Source organism: Bos indicus x Bos taurus, chromosome 16 (genome assembly GCF_003369695.1).
Source record: "Bos indicus x Bos taurus breed Angus x Brahman F1 hybrid chromosome 16, Bos_hybrid_MaternalHap_v2.0, whole genome shotgun sequence".
NCBI classification, from domain to species: Eukaryota; Metazoa; Chordata; class Mammalia; order Artiodactyla; family Bovidae; genus Bos; species Bos indicus x Bos taurus.
This window is the reverse complement of record NC_040091.1, coordinates 70,917,897-70,937,854: the sequence shown is the minus strand read 5'-3', so window position 1 is coordinate 70,937,854 and position 19,958 is coordinate 70,917,897. Positions and strand designations below refer to the sequence as shown.

General features: G+C 39.7%; 1 protein-coding gene across 6 annotated transcripts in view; it reads right to left on the bottom strand.

Annotated features, from left to right (window-relative positions):
* The window catches only part of LPGAT1 (lysophosphatidylglycerol acyltransferase 1), a 142,198-nt gene that overhangs the window by 46,721 nt on the left and 75,519 nt on the right, over positions 1-19,958 (bottom strand). The window lies entirely within an intron of this gene.

The following is a 19,958-nucleotide window of genomic DNA, read 5'->3' as shown; positions in this document are numbered from 1 at the left end:
AAACATCAGTTTCAAACATCAGGATTCTATGGAGAAGCTTCTTGGTTCTTCAAATGTCTGACCTAAATTACCAGAGGCTGAATATACACTAGTATTCACTCAACTCTGTCATTGCTATAAGGAAAGAAGCTGGGCTCCCTGTGTGCAATAGTTCTGGAGGAAACAGGGATGGGGGGCCTGGAGCTCACTTGCTTTACCTCTGCCAGCCCCCGTCCTCTGCAGCCACACTTCACTGTCACCCCAGTACAGTGGAGCTCCTCTTAAGACATCATTTGAGAAAAGAGTTCTGCTATTTTTTTCTATTAAAATCTAAGCAAAGCATCTATGCCTTCATTTTAAAAATCTGTATTAAGGGAATTTCAGCCAGGATGAACATATCTTCAGTTGTGGTTGTTATGTTGCTCAGTTGTTAAGTCTTGTCCAACTCTTAGCGACCTCATGAACTGCAGCACACCAGGCTCTCCTGTCCTTCACTATCTCCTAGGGTTTGCTCATATTGGTGTCCAGTGATGCTATCTCACCACCTCAACCTCTGCCGCCCTCTTCTTCTTTTGCCTTCAATCAGCTGTGGTATCTACTTGCATAATCATTCTCTCAGAAATTATTACTAAAACACAAGTAGCTTACACTGAGTGCTGAAACCTTTTACTTTAAGCTTTTTAAATGAATGCAGAATGGAAACCACATTACAGATGTCCAGTAATCCTTAAGGAATAGAGGTAGAACACTGGGGACAGTCCAGTGGCAACAACTTTCCTTCAGAGTGGCCTTTCCTTCCTCAAGCTGCCCGTGAAGTTTAGCTGACAAGCTAACTTTACTTAAACTTATCTGAACAGCTGATATATCATACATTGTATGTGTAGGGGGCGGGAGTATAAATTGGTACAAGAGTTTTGGAAGTCAATCTGGCAATCTATATGAGAACTAAGAAATGTAAAAATCTTTTTAGCCAGGCATTCCACTTCTAGGAATTCATCTTACAAATATACTTATGTATAAAGTGACACATATGCAAAGCTCTTTATTGCAGCATCATTTCAAAGAGCAAAGATGAAAGCAACTAAAAAGACAGAGTAGCTCAAATTCATAGAAGTTTCTAAAATGGTGGTTGATGGGGAAAATTGGGGAGCTTGCTAGTTAAATAAATTATAATATATCCATGCAATAGAATATTATGCAATCATAGCATCTATATACTACTATGAAATGATACTGGCTGAAGCTCCAATACTCTGGGCACCTGATGCAAAGAACTAACTCATTAGAAAAGACCCTGATGCTGGGAAAGATTGAAGGCAGGAGGAGACGGGGAACAGAGGATGTTTGGATGGCATCACCAACTTGATGGATATGAGCTTGAGTAAACTCCAGGAGTTGGTGATCGACAGGGAACCCTGGTGTGCTGCAGTCCATGGGGTCGCAGAGTCAGACATGACTGAACAACTGAACTGAACTGATGAAATGACTGTAAGTAATAAAGGCCAAGTGCAGAACACTGTGTGAAGGATGCCACCAGCTGGGTTTTCAAAAAAGACAGAATATATTTACTAAGTGAGAACTTCCCATGTTACGCCTCTGTCAACAACCCTTCAATGGACACACACATGCACACCCTACCCTTTTATTAACTCATTCTTCACTCAATAAAGCAGCATCAGGCACTGTGGATATAAAATGAATAAAAGCAAAAGTATTATTCTAACAGCAGTTAAAACACAAGAAAACTCTAACTCAATTCTACAAATATTGGGCTGTTAAGAGGTAATGTGGAAAGCCTTCTGGCTCCACATTGATGTTTTATAGCCAAATATTCCTTTTAAGCAATTTCTGCTACATGAATGGAAAATACTAGATACTTAGGCCTGTGACACAGGAAAGCCTACGTGTAAATATAACTGCAAATAAAAATAAGCTTTCTACATAAAATGCATCTTACCATTTGTTAGATATAAAATAGATAAATCCAGTGTGTTGGTTTCAAATCTCAAAATATAAATTGAATTTAGAACTCTTTGTTTTGGCTTAAATAGTGTCCCTTCAAATTTACATCAATCCAAAATCTATGAATGTGACTTTATTTGGAAACAGGGGCTTTGTAGATGTAATCAAGTTAAGATGAGGTTAGAGTTGATTAGGGTGGGCTCTAAACCTATATCCAATATGACTGGTGTCCTTATAAAATGAGGGAAATTTGGACAGAGATACACAAGGAGAATGTCATGTGACGACGGAGACAGAAACTGGAGTGATGCGTCCATAAGCCAAGGACTGCAGACAACCATCAAAAGTGAGCAAGAGGCAAGGAAGGATCCTTCCCACTGGAGCCGTCAGACAGGACATCCCTGCCAACACTTGAGTTTCAGACTTCTAACCCCGAACTATGAGATAATAAATTCCTGTTGTTTTGTCCCCCAGTTTGTGGCACTTGGTTATGGAAGCCCTCTAAAACTAATATATCCCACCCTCCTCAACTTTCCTCATTTTGCTTTTCCATTCTATTCCCTTCAAATAATAGTTTTTTTCTAACCAACTATAAGAAAAGAACAACAACACTGTACTTTAAACACCCAGAAGATTATATAGAAACCTAATATTATATATTATAAATGGTCCTCAATGTTCGTTCCTACAAATAGGTTAAGGGTATAATCATTAAGAGTTAACCCAATATATATTTTCTTTCTCTGCCACAACTTAGCTAAAATTACTTTTAAAACTAAATGTCAATTTATTATACTAAGACTTACATGAATACTAAATCAAACAAGGGAAGGTAGCTGGATCAATTTTTTAAAAATTATCCTGATGTAGCAATAAAGTCATGCTGAATTTTATTCAACAATAAATTTCACTTCTAGTATCTATGGGATTCTTCTTTTACCAGTACTTTTACCATATCATTATGTACTTCAAGTTAGACAAAATCAAGATTAAAAAATGCTTGCAGAGAAAAATCATTTATTTTATGTATGAAATAGCTGTGTTCCTCAAATCATAGCCTGCTATCCAAACCAGTTAAGTATAATAATGGAGGAGTATCTTAACCAAGGAACAGAATTATTCTCATGTTAAAGAACAGAAACTATGGATGACAGCCAGTTCTTACATTGTACTTGATTAGAATAACAAAAATATTTTAACATACTGTTCTGTGAAATGAATTCTCAAAAAAGAACTGGGTCAGGTCCACTATTTCCAAAGGGAATGAAAGACAACTGGGTAAAAACTGGAAGAAAAGTTTCCTAGTTATAACTGATTTTTTAAAAATTCTTATTAAAAACCAAAGCCAAAGATTATCACCTACTACACACACACATGCTGCTGCTGCTGCTAAGTCGCTTCAGTCGTGTCCATCTCTGTGCGACCCCATAGACGGCCTCCTACCAGGCTCCTCCGTCCCTGGGATTTCCCAGGCAAGAGTACTGGAGTGGGGTGCCATTGCCTTCTCCAACACACACACATACACATATATTAATAAATCTCACCAAAAGTCATAGACTAGAATTGATCAGGATAGTGCACATCTCAAAAAGAAAATAAAAACAACAATTAAACCATCACAAATTCCTTAAAAACATTGCTGCTAAAGCTGTTATACTGATCCACAAAACAGAATCAATGTGGAGAAGAAAGGTTGCTTTTTACATGCAATCATAATAACACAATCATAGTCATAGCTTGCTTTTCAAAAATAAAAAAAAATATCGGAAAGCTGATGGAACAAACTATTTTATGATTCTGTGCCTAAGTATTTTCACTTAAGAAATATAATGATATCATTATGCTATTCAAACTTATTGTGAAATGAATGAGATATAATTGATAGAATCACAGACATCCTGGGTAATTAGATTACACGACAGTTGACGTTCCCTTTGAAATCACTATTAACTGAGTCATACAACTACTATGTCACTCATGTAAGGTCAGGTATTCTAATATGAATAGAAAAGATTAGAGAGGAAAAAAAAAAAAAAACATGAAAGAATCTCGTGAAACTCCGGAACTGCAGCTTTCAGTAGCCCAGATTGCCGGCAGACTGGACTGGACTCATCCAAAGTCTGGGGTTAGCAGAGGAAGATGAAAAAGGAGAGAGGACATTACGGGTGTCTATGAGAAAGCAGCTTACGGTACTGAATAATAGCGAGGAGACAGGAGGGGAGGAAGCAAGTAAGGGAGTGATTCACTAAAAGAAAACCGAGGGAGGGCTATTATTATGGAGATACTCGGTGCCTCCCGCTCTGTTCACCTTTACCCATCCTATTCAAACCTCCACAAATGGGGTCCAGACATTCTGAGAAAGCCCCCAGGAGAATCCAATGTATGCCTATAAGTAAGAATCACTAGAATTTATGCACCAATATTTTTAAGAATACTGAACACACTGGGAAGCTCTGGTCAGCACCCCTTTTTGGGACTTTAAGAGGTTAAACTTGAGGTGGCAAGGCTCAAGGTATAGCTTTTGGAAGGACTGCTTAACTAAAAGAATAATAGTAGCATATATTATTAAATAGATATACAATTAAATACTAATAATATTAATAGCTATCATTTATAGAACGTTTACCATGTGTCAGGCATTAATAATTAGTAATAGAAAATAATTCACATTATTTTCTTATGTAACCTTCACAAAAATCCCAAAGGTATAGACACTATTATCCACAATTTATAATTGAAGAAAATGAGATACAAAAGGTTAAGCAATATATTTAAAGTTACACAATTAGGAAGTACAGGAACTGGGATTCAAAACCACTGTATCATGTTGTCACTGCAGGTGTCTTACGGCGTCGAGGAACGTTGAGGAGAGGAACAAACGGGTATGCTGTCCACACAGCCCCTGACGTTGCCCATGATCATACCAGGAAATGGGGCAGGCGTGCCAAGTTAGTGGTTAGGTCCACTAACCTTCCTTATCCTCAACAACAAATAAGGGTGGTGGACAACAACAGTAAGGAGTGGAACAGAAGCCAAGAATCAAGTGCTTTTTTCATGACAGTTGAACAATAACCCAGACTAAAGAGGCAAAGAATACCTAAGAAAGGAGAATCAACATTGCTTTTGGGCCCGGATGCTGTCATCTTAAATTTAATATGCTCAATACAGAACCAGTTCTTCACCCTAGTCTTCTCCATCTCAACAAAGGACATCATCATTCACCCAACCAACTCAAGACAAAACCTAAGGCCACCTTTGATTCCTTCCTTTCCTCAGTTCTCCACATTTAATCTAAGTCCTTTGAGCTCTACCTCCAAGACACGTCCTGCAACCTCCATGTTGCTCCTTCTTACTACCTCTACTCTAGGCCGAGCCACCGACACCTCTGTCATGGACTCTAAAGTGACCTCCTAACTAGACCTCTCACTTCTACTTTAGCCACCTGCTTAAAACAAAATTTTAAAATAGTTTGTAATTTCAAATACCAATATAATCTGAATCACACTGGCAAGACTGGAAAGAGAAAGAGCAGGAAAGTCAAAGATAACTGATAATTAACTCTAACTACTACTACTACTAAGTCATTTCAGTCGTGTCCGACTCTGTGTGACCCCATAGACGGCAGCCCACCAGGCTCCCCCATCCCTGGGATTCTGCAGGCAAGAACACTGGAGTGGGTTGCCATGTCCTTCTCCAATGCTTGAAAGTGAAAAGTGAAAGTGAAGTTGCTCAGTCGTGTCCGACTCCTAGCGACCCCATGGACTGCAGCCTACTAGGCTCCTCCGTCCATGGGATTTGCCAGGCAAGAGTACTGGAGTGGGTTACCTTAAATCTAGACAGGTTTGTTTTACCTCAAACCTAGACAGTTTCCAAAGGGAAGATATGTATCTCGGAAGAAGCAACTCTATCTGCGGTCACAGCACTGCAAACTTTCAGCACAGCTGGTCAGCATCCTCCATTACAACCGAAAGACCCTACACATGTCCAAACATCCTACTCCCACCTCTATCCCACTTAAAACCACTGCTGCTGCTAGGTCGCTTCAGTCGTGTCCGACTCTGTGCAACCCCAGAGACCGCAGCCCACCAAGCTCCCCCATCCCTGGGATTCTCCAGGCAAGAACACTGGAGTGGGTTGCCATTTCCTTCTCCAAAGCATGAAAGTGAAAAGTGAAAGTGAAGTCGCTCAGTCATGTCCGACTCTTACCGACCCCATGGACTGCAGCCCACCAGGCTCCTCTGTCCATGGGATTTTCCAGGCAAGAGTACTGGAGTGGGGTGCCATAAAACCACTAAGAGAGTTCAAAATGACTGAGGTCAATAGGACCCTGTAATAAAATCAGAGTGAGTTAAATAACAAATGAGAATAGTGCAGACAACATGAGGACTAAGTGAACACGTGCTTATTAAAAACAAAGATCATGCCCTGTGACACCAGCTTTTACCCAATCACCTCCCAGGATATGGCAGCAAGGAGACTGCTAGAGTCTTCTCTGGGAAATCTGATCAGTTCATGAGAAAAGATATAAAAATCCTGACATTTAGGATTCTCCAGCGAAGTATTCCAATCATTATCTTACAATGAGGCTTAGTGTAGACAAGCCTCAACCACTAGTAGGGCTGCCAATCAACTTTATAGTCCCCTCAGTTCAGTTCAGTTCAGTCGCTCAGTCGTGTCCAACTCTTTGTGACCCCATGAATCGCAGCACGCCAGGCCTCCCTGTCCATCACCAACTCCCGGAGTTCACTCAAACTCATGTCCATCGAGTCAGTGATGCCATCCAGCCATCTCATCCTCTGTCGTCCCCTTCTCCTCCTGCCCCCAATCCCTCCCAGTATCAGACTCTTTTCCAATGAGTCAACTCTTCACATGAGGTGGCCAAAGTACCAGAGTTTCAGCTTTAGCATCATTCCTTCCAAAGAAATCCCAGGGCTGATCTCCTTCAGAATGGACTGGTTGGATCTCCTTGCAGTCCAAGGGACTCTCAAGACTCTTCTACAACACCACAGTTCAAAAGCATCAATTCTTCGGCGCTCAGCCTTCTTCACAGTCCAACTCTCGCATCCATACATGACCACAGGAAAAACCATAGCCTTGACTAGATGGACCTTTGTTGGCAAAGTAATGTCTCTGCTTTTTAATATGCAATCTAGGTTGGTCATAACTTTCCTTCCAAGGAGTAAGCGTCTTTTAATTTCATGGCTGCAGTCACCATCTGCAGTGATTTTGGAGCACCCCAAAATAAAGTCTGACACTGTTTCCACTGTTTTCCCATCTATTTCCCATGAAGTGATGGGACCAGATGCCATGATCTTCGTTTTCTGAATGTTGAGCTTTAAGCCAACTTTTTCACTCTCCTCTTTCACTTTCATCAAGAGGCTTTTTAGTTCCTCTTCACTTTCTGCCATAAGGGTGGTGTCATCTGCATATCTGAGGTTATTGATATTTCTCCCAGCAATCTTGATTCCAGCTTGTGTTTCTTCCAAGGAGTAAGTGTCTTTTAATTTCATGGCTGCAGTCACCATGTGCAGTGATTATAGTCCCCTACTCTTAAATAAGAACACACTGTCATGTATTACCAGATAACCAGAAAAAGCCCTTAATGTGAAAGAAAATAAAGCAAATAGTCTATTAAAGAAATTGATATATATAGTCAAAAACCTTCCAAAAAATAATTCCTCTGGCCCAAATGATTTCACTAGCAAATTCCACTAATCTTTTTAAAAAGAAACAACACCAATTCTATACCATCTCTTCCAGAAACTAGAAAAGAAGGGAAAGATTACCTTTATACCAAAACCAGAAAAAGACAACAACAACAAAAAACCCCTATAGACTCATGTCCATTAAAATCCTCAAAAAATATCAGGAAATGGACTCCAATAATATACACTGCAATCAAGTAAGGTTTTATCATCACAAGAACTGAAGGTAATAATCCAACATATTAACAGTCTAAGGAAGAAAAACCTCACAACTATATTGCAACAGTCTGAAGGTTTGTATCCCTCTAAATTCATATCTTAAAGTCCCAACCCTCCAAGGTGATGGTATTAGTAGACAAGGACTTTGGAAAGCGATTAGGTCCTACGAGTTGAGGCCTCATGAATGGAATTAGTGGGCTTATAAGAGACCCCACGGAGCTATCCAGCTCATTCTACCAAGTCAGGGCACAGTGAAAAGGCTATGAACCATGAAGAGAGCCTTTACCAGATGGTGACTGTGCTGGCACCTTGACTTTGGACTTCTAAGCCTCCTGAATTATGAGCAATAAATTTCTGTTTTTCATAAACCACCCAGCCTGTGACACTTTGTTACAGCAGTCCAAAAGACCAAGACACATATGAATTAATACACAAAAAGCACTTAAATTTCAATACCCATTCATGATAAAAACTCTCAGTAAACTAAGCACAGAAAGGAATTTCCTCAGTGTGATAAAGTGTTTCTACACAAAACCAATAGTTAACATATTATTTGGTATTAATTATATATGAGTGCTTTCTGCCTAAGATTGAGAACAAGGCAAGGATGCTCAATCTCACCTATCTTATTTAACATTATTCCAGAAGTCTTAGCGAGTTTAGTAACAGGAGAAAAAAGAAAGAAAAGGGGGGGAAAATGAAAAAGAAATGAAAGCCATGCAGATTGAAAAGGAAGAGATAATTCTGCCCATATTCACAAATGGCATGACTATCTCTGTAGAATGGCCCAATCCCAATCAATCTCTATGCTCTGCTATGCTAAGTCACTTCAGTCGTGTCCAACTCTGTGTGACCCTAGACAGCAGCCCACCAGGCTCCCCCTTCCCTGCGATTCTCCAGGCAAGAACACTGGAGTGGGTTGCCATTTCCTTCTCCAATGCATGAAAGTGAAAAGTGAAAGTGAAGTCGCTCAGTCGTGTCCAACTCTTAGCGACCACACAGACTGCAGCCTACCAGGCTCCTCCGTCCATGGGATTTTCCAGGCAAGAGTACTGGAGTGGGGTGCCATTGCCTTCTCCGAATCAATCTCTAAAAAGCTCATATTATTAATAAATGTGGAGAAGGAAATGGCAACCCACTCCAGTATTCTTGTCTGGAGAATCCCATGGACAGAGAAGCCTGGCAGTCTACAGTCCATGGGATCACACAGAGTCAGACATGATGGAAGTGACTTAGCACATTAATAAATGAGTTTAGAAAAGCTGAAGGATACAAACTCAACAACAAGTATCATATTTTTATATTAGTAATGAATGATAGGAAGTTTTAAAAATTAAATCCCACTTACAACAGATCAAAAAATATACTTAGGTATAAATCTAAAACACATGGACAGGATCTGTATGCTTCCAACTACAAAGTGTTGATGAAAGAAATCAAAGAAGGCTAAAATGAAATGAATACCATGTTAATGGGTTGAAAGATTCAACACAATAAAGATATCAATTCTCCCACAAATTGGTCTACAAATAAAACACAATTCTTATAAAAATCCCAAAAAGAATTTTTGCATATACAGACAATTGGATTCTAAAACTTATAAAGACCAACAAACTAGAATAACCAAAATAACTTTAAAAAGGAAAAATAAAGTAAAAGTAAATTTTACTTACTAACTATAAAGCTACACTAATCAAATGGCATGGTACTGGTGAAGGATCAGACACACAGATCAACAGATGAGAAAACAGACTCCAGAAATAGATCACACAAAAATGGCTAAATGATTTTTGACAAAGGTGCTAAGTCAATCCAATGGAGAAAGAAGTCTTTTCAACAAACAATGTTAGAAAAATATGAAACCTAAACCCATACCTTACTACAATTAATACAAAATGGATCACAGAATTAAATGTGAAACTTAGAACTATAAAACTTCCTGAAGAAAATTTAGGGGGAAATCTCCATGACCTGGATTTAGGCAAAGTGTTCTTAGACTTGATAAGAGAAGCATAATTCATAAAAGAAAAAATCAGTAAACTGGACTTTTCGAAATTTAAACCTTTTGCTCAGGAAAAGACACTGTTAAGAGAATGACAAGACTGGGTGAAAATGGAAGCAATCACAACAAAGTATTTGTGTCTTTGTATCTAGAATGTTTACAGAACTTCTAAAACTCAAGAGTAAGATAACAAATCACTCAATTAAAAACTAGGCAAAAAATTTGGACACCTCACCAAAGAATATAGAAGGATGACAAACAACCTTATTAAAAGATGTTCAACATCATTAGCCATTAGGGAAATACAAATTAAAACCATGAAGAGCTGAGAACTTCAGATTCTTTACCATCTGTGCCACAAGGAAAGCCCATACACTTACTAGAATTATTAAAATTAAACATACTGATGATACCTAATTTTGATAAGGATGCAGAAAAACAAACTTACAGACACTGCTGATGGAAATGAAAAATATATAGCCACTCTGGAAACAGTCTGGCAGTTTCTTCTAAAGTTAAAAATACACTTACCATCTGACCTAAGAAACCGACTCCTGGGTATTTACCCTAAAGCAAGGGTTAGCAAGCTTTTTCTGTAGAGTCAGCCATTACATATTCTAAACTTTGAGGGCCACATATGGTCTCTGTTGCATATTCTCTCTTTTTTTTTTAAACAAACCTTTACAAATGTAAAAGGCATTCTTAGCTCATCAGATCAGATCAGTCACTCAGTCGTGTCCGACTCTTTGCGACCCCATGAATCGCAGCACGCCAGGCCTCCCGGTCCATCACCAACTCCCAGAGTTCACTCAGACTCACATCCATCGAGTCAGTGATGCCATCCAGCCATCTCATCCTCTGTCGTCCCCTTCTCCTCCTGCCCCCAATCCCTCCCAGCATCAGAGTCTTTTCCAATGAGTCAACTCTTCGCATGAGGTGGCCAAAGTACTGGAATTTCAGTGCCATACAAAAACAGGCAACAGGAAAATTTGGGCATAGTTTGTTGACTCTTACCCTAGAGAAATGAAAACTTACGTCAATACAGAAAACTCTACATGAATGTTTACACCAGCTATATTCATAATTGCTAAATACTAGAAACAACCCAAATGTCCTTCAGTAGCTGAATGGATATCAACTGTGATACATCCATAAAATGGAATATGACTTAGCAGCTAAAAAGGGCATTCTAATGATACACACCACAACTTAGACAACTTTAAAAGGCATGCTGAGTCAAAGAAGTCAGTCTCAAAAAAGTTACATAATGCATGATTCTATTTTATGACAGTCTCAAAAAGACAAAATTATGGTGACAGAAAACAGACCAGGAATTGCTTCTCAAAAGGTTACATAATGCATGATTCTATTTTATGACATTCTCAAAAAGACAAAATTATAGTGAAAGAGGACAGACAAGGGATTGCCAGGGGTTACAGGTAGGGGGAGGATGTGATTACCAAAGACAGAGATCACTGAAGCATGGCAAAACTACAGATGATTTTTTACTCTGTTGTTTTTCTTCCTTTTAAAAATAATTTTCTGTTTTCTCCAAGTTTTCAGCATTTGACTTCTTACTTTAGTAATTCAGGGAGGTTTTTTACCCCAGATCTAAGTATTAGAAGATGTTACTAATGGATTGCACTCTTTTTGTTTCTTAAATGTTCATTTTCTCACTTTCTAAAAACCTCTCCCCTTGAGTAGTCTGCTTCAAATGTATTTTGTTAAATCACTGAGAATTGAAGTAGCTAAGACTTTATATTGTTGCTTTTTACAGAATGTTCCAATAAAAGTACTTCACTCTACACAAAATCCTCAACTTGTTCAAAGTTTTGTTTTCTCAACCTTTTATATAGCTTCTTTCATTTACTTGTAAGATGACAAACAGAACACTACACTAAATTCAAAGATTCGGATTTAAATCAAAGGTACTTTAATTTGATTCCCTTGGGAAAGTATAAGCAATGGGATTAAGTAGTGCCTGCCTTGGGTTACTAAAATGAGTAATTAGAAGAAGGGAAATTCTAACTTCTCCTAAAGGTAGAGGATTAAACCAAACTGGTAGGAAATAAGTAGGCAATGTAGATGCTTCTCTGCTTTGCTAGTAGAGTTCTAAATAGCTTTAGAATCAGGCCATTACATATGGGAGGAGGTCTGATTTTAATGAAGTTTATAGCTTGAAAGGAACATAGAGGTATTTGAATCAAGTTCCTTACTTCACAGATACTTTTTCAAATACAAGAAGCAGAACTCTATGGCTACCCCTTGACTGACTGAATTAGTTGCAAGAAAAAACATGCAAATGATAAGGATAATTAATTTACAACAGCTCTTGCTTACTATCCCCTAAAGCACTTACTGATGTATTCATTCATTCAATTAGTTTTATTTTCTTCATAGATAAACAGGATTCTGCCACTTTGGGGGACGTAGACATATACAGTTCAGTTCAGTTCAGTTCAGTCGCTTAGTCATATCCGACTCTTTGTGACCCCATGGACTGCAGCACGCCAGGCCTCCCTGTCCATTACCAACTCCTGGAGTTTACTCAAACTCATGTCCATTGAGTCGGTGATGCCATCCAATCATCTCATCCTCTGTTGTCCCTTTCTCCTCCCGCCTTCAATCTTTCCCAGCATCAGGGTCTTTTCCAATGAGTCAGTTCTTTGCATCAGGTGGCCAAAGTATTGGAGTTTCAGCTTCAGCATCAGTCCTTCCAATGAATAGTCAGGACTGATTTCCTTTAGGATGGATTGGTTGGATCTCCTTGCAGTCCAAGGGACTCTCAAAAGTCTTCTCCAACACCACAGTTCAAAAGCATCAATTCTTCAGCACTCAGCTTGCTTTATAGTCCAACTCTCACATCCATATATGACTACTGGAAAAACCATAGCTTTTACTAGACGGACCTTTGTTGGCAAAGTAATGTCTCTGGTTTTTAATATGCTGTCTAGGTTGGTCATAATTTTCCTTCCAAGGAGCAAGCATGTTTTAATCTCATGGCTGTAGTCACCATCTGCAGTGATTTTGGAGCCCCCCAAAATAAAGTCTGTCACTGTTTCCACTGTTTCTCCATCTATTTGTCATGAAGTGATGGGACCAGACACTATGATCTTAGTTTTCTGAATGTTGAGTTTTAAGCCACCTTTTTCTCTCTCCTCTTTCACTTTCATCAAGAGGCTCTTTAGTTCCTCTTCACTTTCTGCCATAAGGGTGGTGTCATCTGCATATCTGAGGTTATTGATATTTCTCCCGGCAATCTTGATTCCAGCTTGTGCTTCTTCCAGCCCAGCATTTCTCTGCATATACAGGGATTGTATCAAAAAGTAATTCAATCATTAAATTCAACTACATGAGCTTAGCAAGAAAACTAAGACAGAAAAAAAGGCAAAGGTTGAGGGAAGATAGAGTAAGGAAGGGAAGAAGTAAAAGACTGAGACAGAGAACATTTTAAATAGTACAAGCAATTCTGCCTGCCCTTCCACTTCTCAGGTGTATGCCCTGGGGGAAGCCTGAGACTGAAATTGTGAAGCCGCTATGCCTCCTCAATTCAGCTCTCATGTGCCGGTCATCATGATAGCAGCGCACTGAGCAGGATGATTTCGCTTTTTAAAAAAATTCATTTTCTTCCATAAAAAAATGTAAGCAAACTTTTTAATTGATGAAACATGATCCCTGCCCTCAAGAAGTTTGCTCACTTATTAGGAATAAAAATTAAACTAGGGAATAATGCATGGCACATGAAAATATGTACTACAAGAGGCATGATGGGAAGAAATCATTGGGAGATAAAACATGAATGGAAGAGACACCAAAGACACAGGGGAAATGGCCTTGAACAGAGAGTTGCTATTGGGAAGACTGGAAAATGAGGTTGCAACTGTAAATAAAAGGTCAGATTACAGAGGTACTTTTAGACGTCAGATACTAGAATTGAGACCAGGAAATATAAAATTCCTTTTTTTTGTCACCAGGCAGGTGACAAAATTGAGGGCAGTGGGCTCCTATATGACAGAAGGGAGCAGTGGTATTGTGTTCAGAACAGTTTGTATGCCTCACCCCCTCCAAGAGTTCCAGTTCTAAGCTGTTTCTGATATCTGGAAATGTGGACCCAGTTTACCAGACCCTCCAATCCAACAGTAATTGGACATTTGAGAGTTTTTATGAAATTTAAATAGAAGATTAACAATGTTGGAAGACTCCTGGGTTAGCAGGAATAGAACGTAAGCAAAGGGACAACTGGCTTTTGGTAGAAAGGACATTCTGCAATATAATGGGAGGAATAAAGGAAGGAATACCAAAAGATGTGGCCAAAGAGGCAGGTTTGGGCCAGGGTAGCAGAGCACCAGAGCTCTGCACGTTATCTCACAAACCACAGAAAGCCTGTAGGAAAGGAACTGACAAAATGTGGGATGGAGGGAAGAGATGCAGGACTGCAGGGATGAGGGAGAGTAGCTATTTGTTAAGTGGGGTTTTTTTTTTTTTTAAGATGAGAATGTCTTTATTATTTTTATATCCTGTAAGACTAAAACACAAATAGAAGCAGACAGTAATCAATAAGGTGAAACAAGAGAGAGAGGGAAATTGCTTTGGGTAAGGGATGATCTATTGATGAATGAGGGTGCAAAGAAGTTGGGGAGTAGGACAGAGAAAGGGGGAGAGTCTCCAGAGCACAATTCCAGGGCACCAACCAAACCCATGGCAAAAGGCAATGAGTGGAATTCAAAACTGACCTGGGAAAGAGAACTGCTGACAAAAGCATCATGAACATAGACATCCTGAGTGGAACTGAGCTAGACAAAATTGGGGATGCCCCTCAAAACAGAGGAGCAGAAAGCAGATACAAGCATTCACACCAGCTAACTGCCCAAGAGGCCTGAAGCAAAGAAGTTCGTAGTTGGAGCTATTAATAATATAGCCCCTGGTTTGAGGTTTGACCATATTCCTAAGTGTTGAAATCCAGGATACTAAAAGAAGAAAGTACTAAGAATATAATTATATGAGAAAGTACACATTAGTAAAAATTTCCTATTTTAAAGGGCTTTCATCCCTATTCTCTCAATTGCCACAGCAGCACTAAACACATACAAGCAGTGTATCAGTCTTACTTAAAGCTAAGACTCAGAGAAGATATTGCAAAAGGTAATACTATAAGTAAGCACTATAAATCTTACTGAAATCTGTCTCTTTGTCCCTAAAACCAAAGCATAGATAGCCCCTGTTTAACAAAATTATTAACCATTCAACTAAAAGGGAAGTATGTTGTTCAACGTATAATGAAAATAGAACGGACTTTCAAGTAGACTTTCATTCAAAGACCAGCTCTATCCCTTGCTAGCTCTATCACCCACATGAAGCAAGTTACTTAGCATCCAGAAGTCTTCCTTTTTTCCTTTATGTAATGGTGTTGATACTACTTCCCTCTCAGGATTGTTTTCAGTATTTAATAAGAAGTCACATGTAAGCACTTGGTAAATAGCCTGGAACATCAGGTACTCAGCTAAGGTAAGTTTGTCTCCTCACTGGAAGCATTACTGACAGAATTAAGTAAAAAGGATTGTGAAAGATTTGTATTTTAACAATAAATCTTACTAGAGGATAAATAGTTCCTAAAGGAATCAGAGAAACTAACTCAAAGCATACTATAAATTGAAGAAACTAAGTCACAAGAAGAAAACATCATAATTTCGAGATTAATATTAACAGGACATGAATGTAACTTGACATAGAGGAGAGAGTAAATAGACTAGAATACACTAAAGGTGTAAAGTTCTTCTCACTGAGCATGGAGCTCAAACCTGGAGTTTGTGGGTCAATAAATGGACTTAAAAGAGTTGTGAACCCCTTGAAACTGTCTGTAAAACTGTGAGTATGTGCAAAGGTGCTGTGGTAAGCCAAAAAATGTTCCCCTACACCCACTCCGCAAGATAACCATGTCAAGTTTCTGGAACCTGTGAATGTTATCTTATATGGTAAAAGATGTGATTCAGTTTAGGCTCTTGAGAAGAGGAGCTAATTCCGGATTACCCAGCTAGACCCTCAGCCAATGACAAACATCCTTATAAGAGACACATAGAGGACAGACACAGAGAAGAGGGGGTGGCCACATGACTCTGGAGGCGGAGCTCGGAGTGATGCAGCCACAAGCCCAGGAATGCTGACAGCTACCAGAAAAGAGGCAGACAATCTCCCCCTAGAGCCTCTGTGAGGAGTTGAACTTCAGGCTTCCAGAAATGTGACAAGAATTCACTTCTGTTGTTTTAAACACTTCTGTGCTCATTTGTTATGCAACTACATGAAATTAATACAGGTGCACTTTTCTGAAAGGAGAGCCCAGAGCTCTCATCAGACTCTGAAAGAGGTTCTTATGAACCCCACAAGGTAAAAGAACTACTACTGTAGAGGATTAAGCAAAATTCTGTGTAAACAAAGGAACCAGAAATTTCTCAAAAACCTGCAGAACAAGTAGTTACTTGGATAGGGTCCCATAGTCAGTAAATGTTGAGGTAAGAAAATAACAAGCTGTCCTCTGATATCTAGTCCAATATTCATTTCGCTATCTCTTGGGGTTCAACCCTATGAATGCATTCACAGCAGTCCCCAACATTTTTAGCACCAGGGACTGGTTTCGTGAAAGACAATTTCTTCACAAAGAGAGAGGAGGGGTGGTATGGTTTTGGGATGATTCAAATGCATTATGTTTATTGTACACTTTATTTCTATAATTATTACATCAGCTTCACCTCAGATCATCAGGCATTAGATCCCAGAGACTGGGGACCCTGGCATTAAAAGGCAGTGATTCCTAAACAATTAAACAGCCTGTTAAAAATATAGGTTCTCAGGCTCCATCTTAATATGTTGATCAGACTCTCCAGGGTAGAGAAATTCATATACATACAAAGCTTCTCTGATAATACAGATGTGCAGACTAATTTGGGAATTATCACTATAAAGCAGGGATCAATAAACTTCTCTAAAAGGTCAGATAGTAAACTATTAGGCTAAGCGGGCCAAGAGTCAGAATTGAGTAAAATTATATAGGCATTTACGTAACAAATTTGTTTTACAACAAAATTCTACAAATCTTTATTGACAAAATTGAAAATATAAAAATAATAGAATACAACTTTTTGTGATTTTTGGTCTACTAAAGAGAAGAACAAAATTCTTTCTTGCGAGGGGTAAGATTTCAGTGAACTGGGTTTCAAAGTTAGCGTTTCCTATTATCAGATCAACTGCAAACCGTCATCTGTAAAAAACCTCTTGAGCTAGAGAAAACTTACGAAACAAACAGCTGGATTTGGCTTAAAGGCACTAGCTTGCCAATTTCTGCAGAAAGGTATAAGGAAGAAGAAAGAACCACAGTCCCTGCCCTGAACTAGCTGACAAGCTAAAGAGATTGGAACAGCAAAGGTAAAAACAACAGTGAAAAAATATGAACCGGAATTCTGGTTGTGGAGCAGTGAGTCTTAACTGTTTCAAGTGTGAACAGTCTTTTTTAACATCACAAAACACGACAAGACCTGGGCCTGGCAATATAGACCCTCTGAGCACAGAGAAATGAGACATAAAATCTGTGTAGGACCTCCCTGGCGGTCCAGTGGGTAGGACTCAGTGCTTCCAGTGCTGGGGGCGTGGGCTCGACCCCTGGTCAGGGAACTTTAAGACCTGACATGCTGCACAGTGTGCAGTGCACGACCAAGGAAATCTGAACATTTCGCCAACACTTGTCTTACTGCCCTACCTTAGTAACCTAATAAAATTTTTGACTTTATATCTTATAATATTTACCCCCTGACATTAATAGATTGTTTCTCAAAGTGAGTGGTATAGCATTCTAAGATCAAATCAGATCAGATCAGTCGCTCAGTCGTGTCCGACTCTTTGTGACCCCATGAATCGCAGCACGCCAGGCCTCCCTGTCCATCTCCAACTCCCGGAGTTCACTCAAACTCACGTCCATCGAGTCAGTGATGCCATCCAGCCATCTCATCCTCTGTCGTCCCCTTCTCCTCCTGCCCCCAATCCCTCCCAGCATTCTAAAATTAAGTGGAAAAAATGTGGCAGACATCTATGCTAGTAGTTCTCTTAGCACTGAATTAAAAGATTGGTAACAAAAAGCAACTGTAAAGTCTATAATGCTTTTAAGGGATTTCTTATTTAAAAAAAAAAAAACAGCAGCTACATATATTTGAAACATATTAACATGTACTTATAAGACCCATTATTTATTCAACCACAGATGGCATTTAATATATTTTGGGATTCTCGAACCCCTGAGAGAACTCTGAAGCACTGCAGGAACTCTCAGTCCAAAGGTTTGTAACCACAGTTGCAGAGTAGATGTCAAAGAGGTTCAGAAAGAAGGAAACAGCAGAAATTAGAGCAGTAGGAAAGGATGTCATGGGCTTAGATAAGGAGATACACTTTCAAAGAAACTGAAGAACAGATCTTAGGGACAGGAAAAACATCAATGAGAAAACGCAGAGGGACCAAGGGAGAGAAGCCTTACTGAATAAGAGCTTGGAACAGGATCAAACCATGGCAGCTCTGCCTTGCTTACCTGCCTGTGTCACCAGAGGCAGCATTTAAGTGCTTTCCATGTTTTATCGTATCACGGAGATCTGATAAGCCTTGTCTCATTTAATCATAGAATAGTTTCCTAAGCACTTGAGCGGTGTAAGTAAATGACTCTGGTTTCATCAGGTACAACTCTTAAGTGGGTCAAAAGCGAGAGTTTTAAATCTTAAAAAATAAATAAATAAATAAAAGCCTTCCCTTGACCCAATTTCTCTCCTGCAACTGTCACCCTTTATTCCTGCAGAGCCACGTTTCTGGAACATCATACATACATGTTTCCATTTTATTTCCTCCATTTATCATTCATCTCCAACTCACTCCAAGCTAGGTCCACTCCTACCTCAATGAAGGTGCTCTTGCCAAATAATTGAAAGGATGAATCAGCTCTTACCTTATAAAATGGACACTCTCAGCAGCTCTCCTGGGGAACCCCTGCCCTGGAACACTGCTGACCTCTCACACACACTCATAGCCCAGGCATGCCTTCTACTTCTCTAGCTGCTCCTTCACAGGCTCTACTACCCTCCTCTCCCCAACCTCCAAGTGTCAGCATTCTTCAGAGTCTGGCCCTGGTCTCCCACCACTCAGTACTTACAATCTCCCTAGGTGAACCCATTCATCTCCATGGCTTTAAGTACCATTGTTAATTTCCCAATTGATCTTTCTAGTTCACGTGTCTCTTCTGAGTTCTAAACTGCATACCCATGTATCTACTTCAGAGCTTTTCCTAGATGCTTCTCAATCGGCCTGTGCTCAATTTTTCATCTTTCTTCTCAACACTGCTCCTTCGCTGGGCTTCCCTATGAACGCAGCATCTCACACCAGAAACCTCATAGTCAAACCCATCACCTGTCCATGAATTCTGTCCTCTATGTCCAAGCTCTCAGCAAGTCCCGATAATTTCCTCCCATAAAATCCCCAAATTAGTTCACTTCTTTCCATCTCCAATACCATCACCCCTGGACCAAGCAACTATCACCTCACCTGGGGAAGCTGAGAATCTTCCAGAGGGTACTACCTGTGTACTCTCACCTCTCTCTAATCCATTTTCACAAAACAGGCAGAGTTTTGTGGAAATGGATTAGAGAGTCTGATTTCCATCATTCCCTTGCTTAAAATCCTTGCATTAATTCCTTTTATGATAAATTTCAAAATTCTCAGTAAGTACCACAAGGCCTCAGTGGGCTTGGCCTCATCATCTCACCCTCGCCGCCGCTGCTCCCCTCCTCATTCGCTCCCTGCTGCATCCCACCTGCTCTTCCCTTCATTCCTCAAACACAACAAGCTCTGCGTCCTCTGAACATGCAGCCCTCCCCCAGCACCACCTGGTCCACTCATACTTGAAGTCTCAGTCTCAATGTCACTTTCTCAAGGAGGCCATTTCTCCCTGACACCATCATCTCCAGAACAAGACCTCTATTACCTACTCTCACAGCCCCTATACTTGTTCCTTGTAGCTCTTTTCACACTTGGGGTTTCATGGTTATCATGCAACTCCTTCTGTCTCC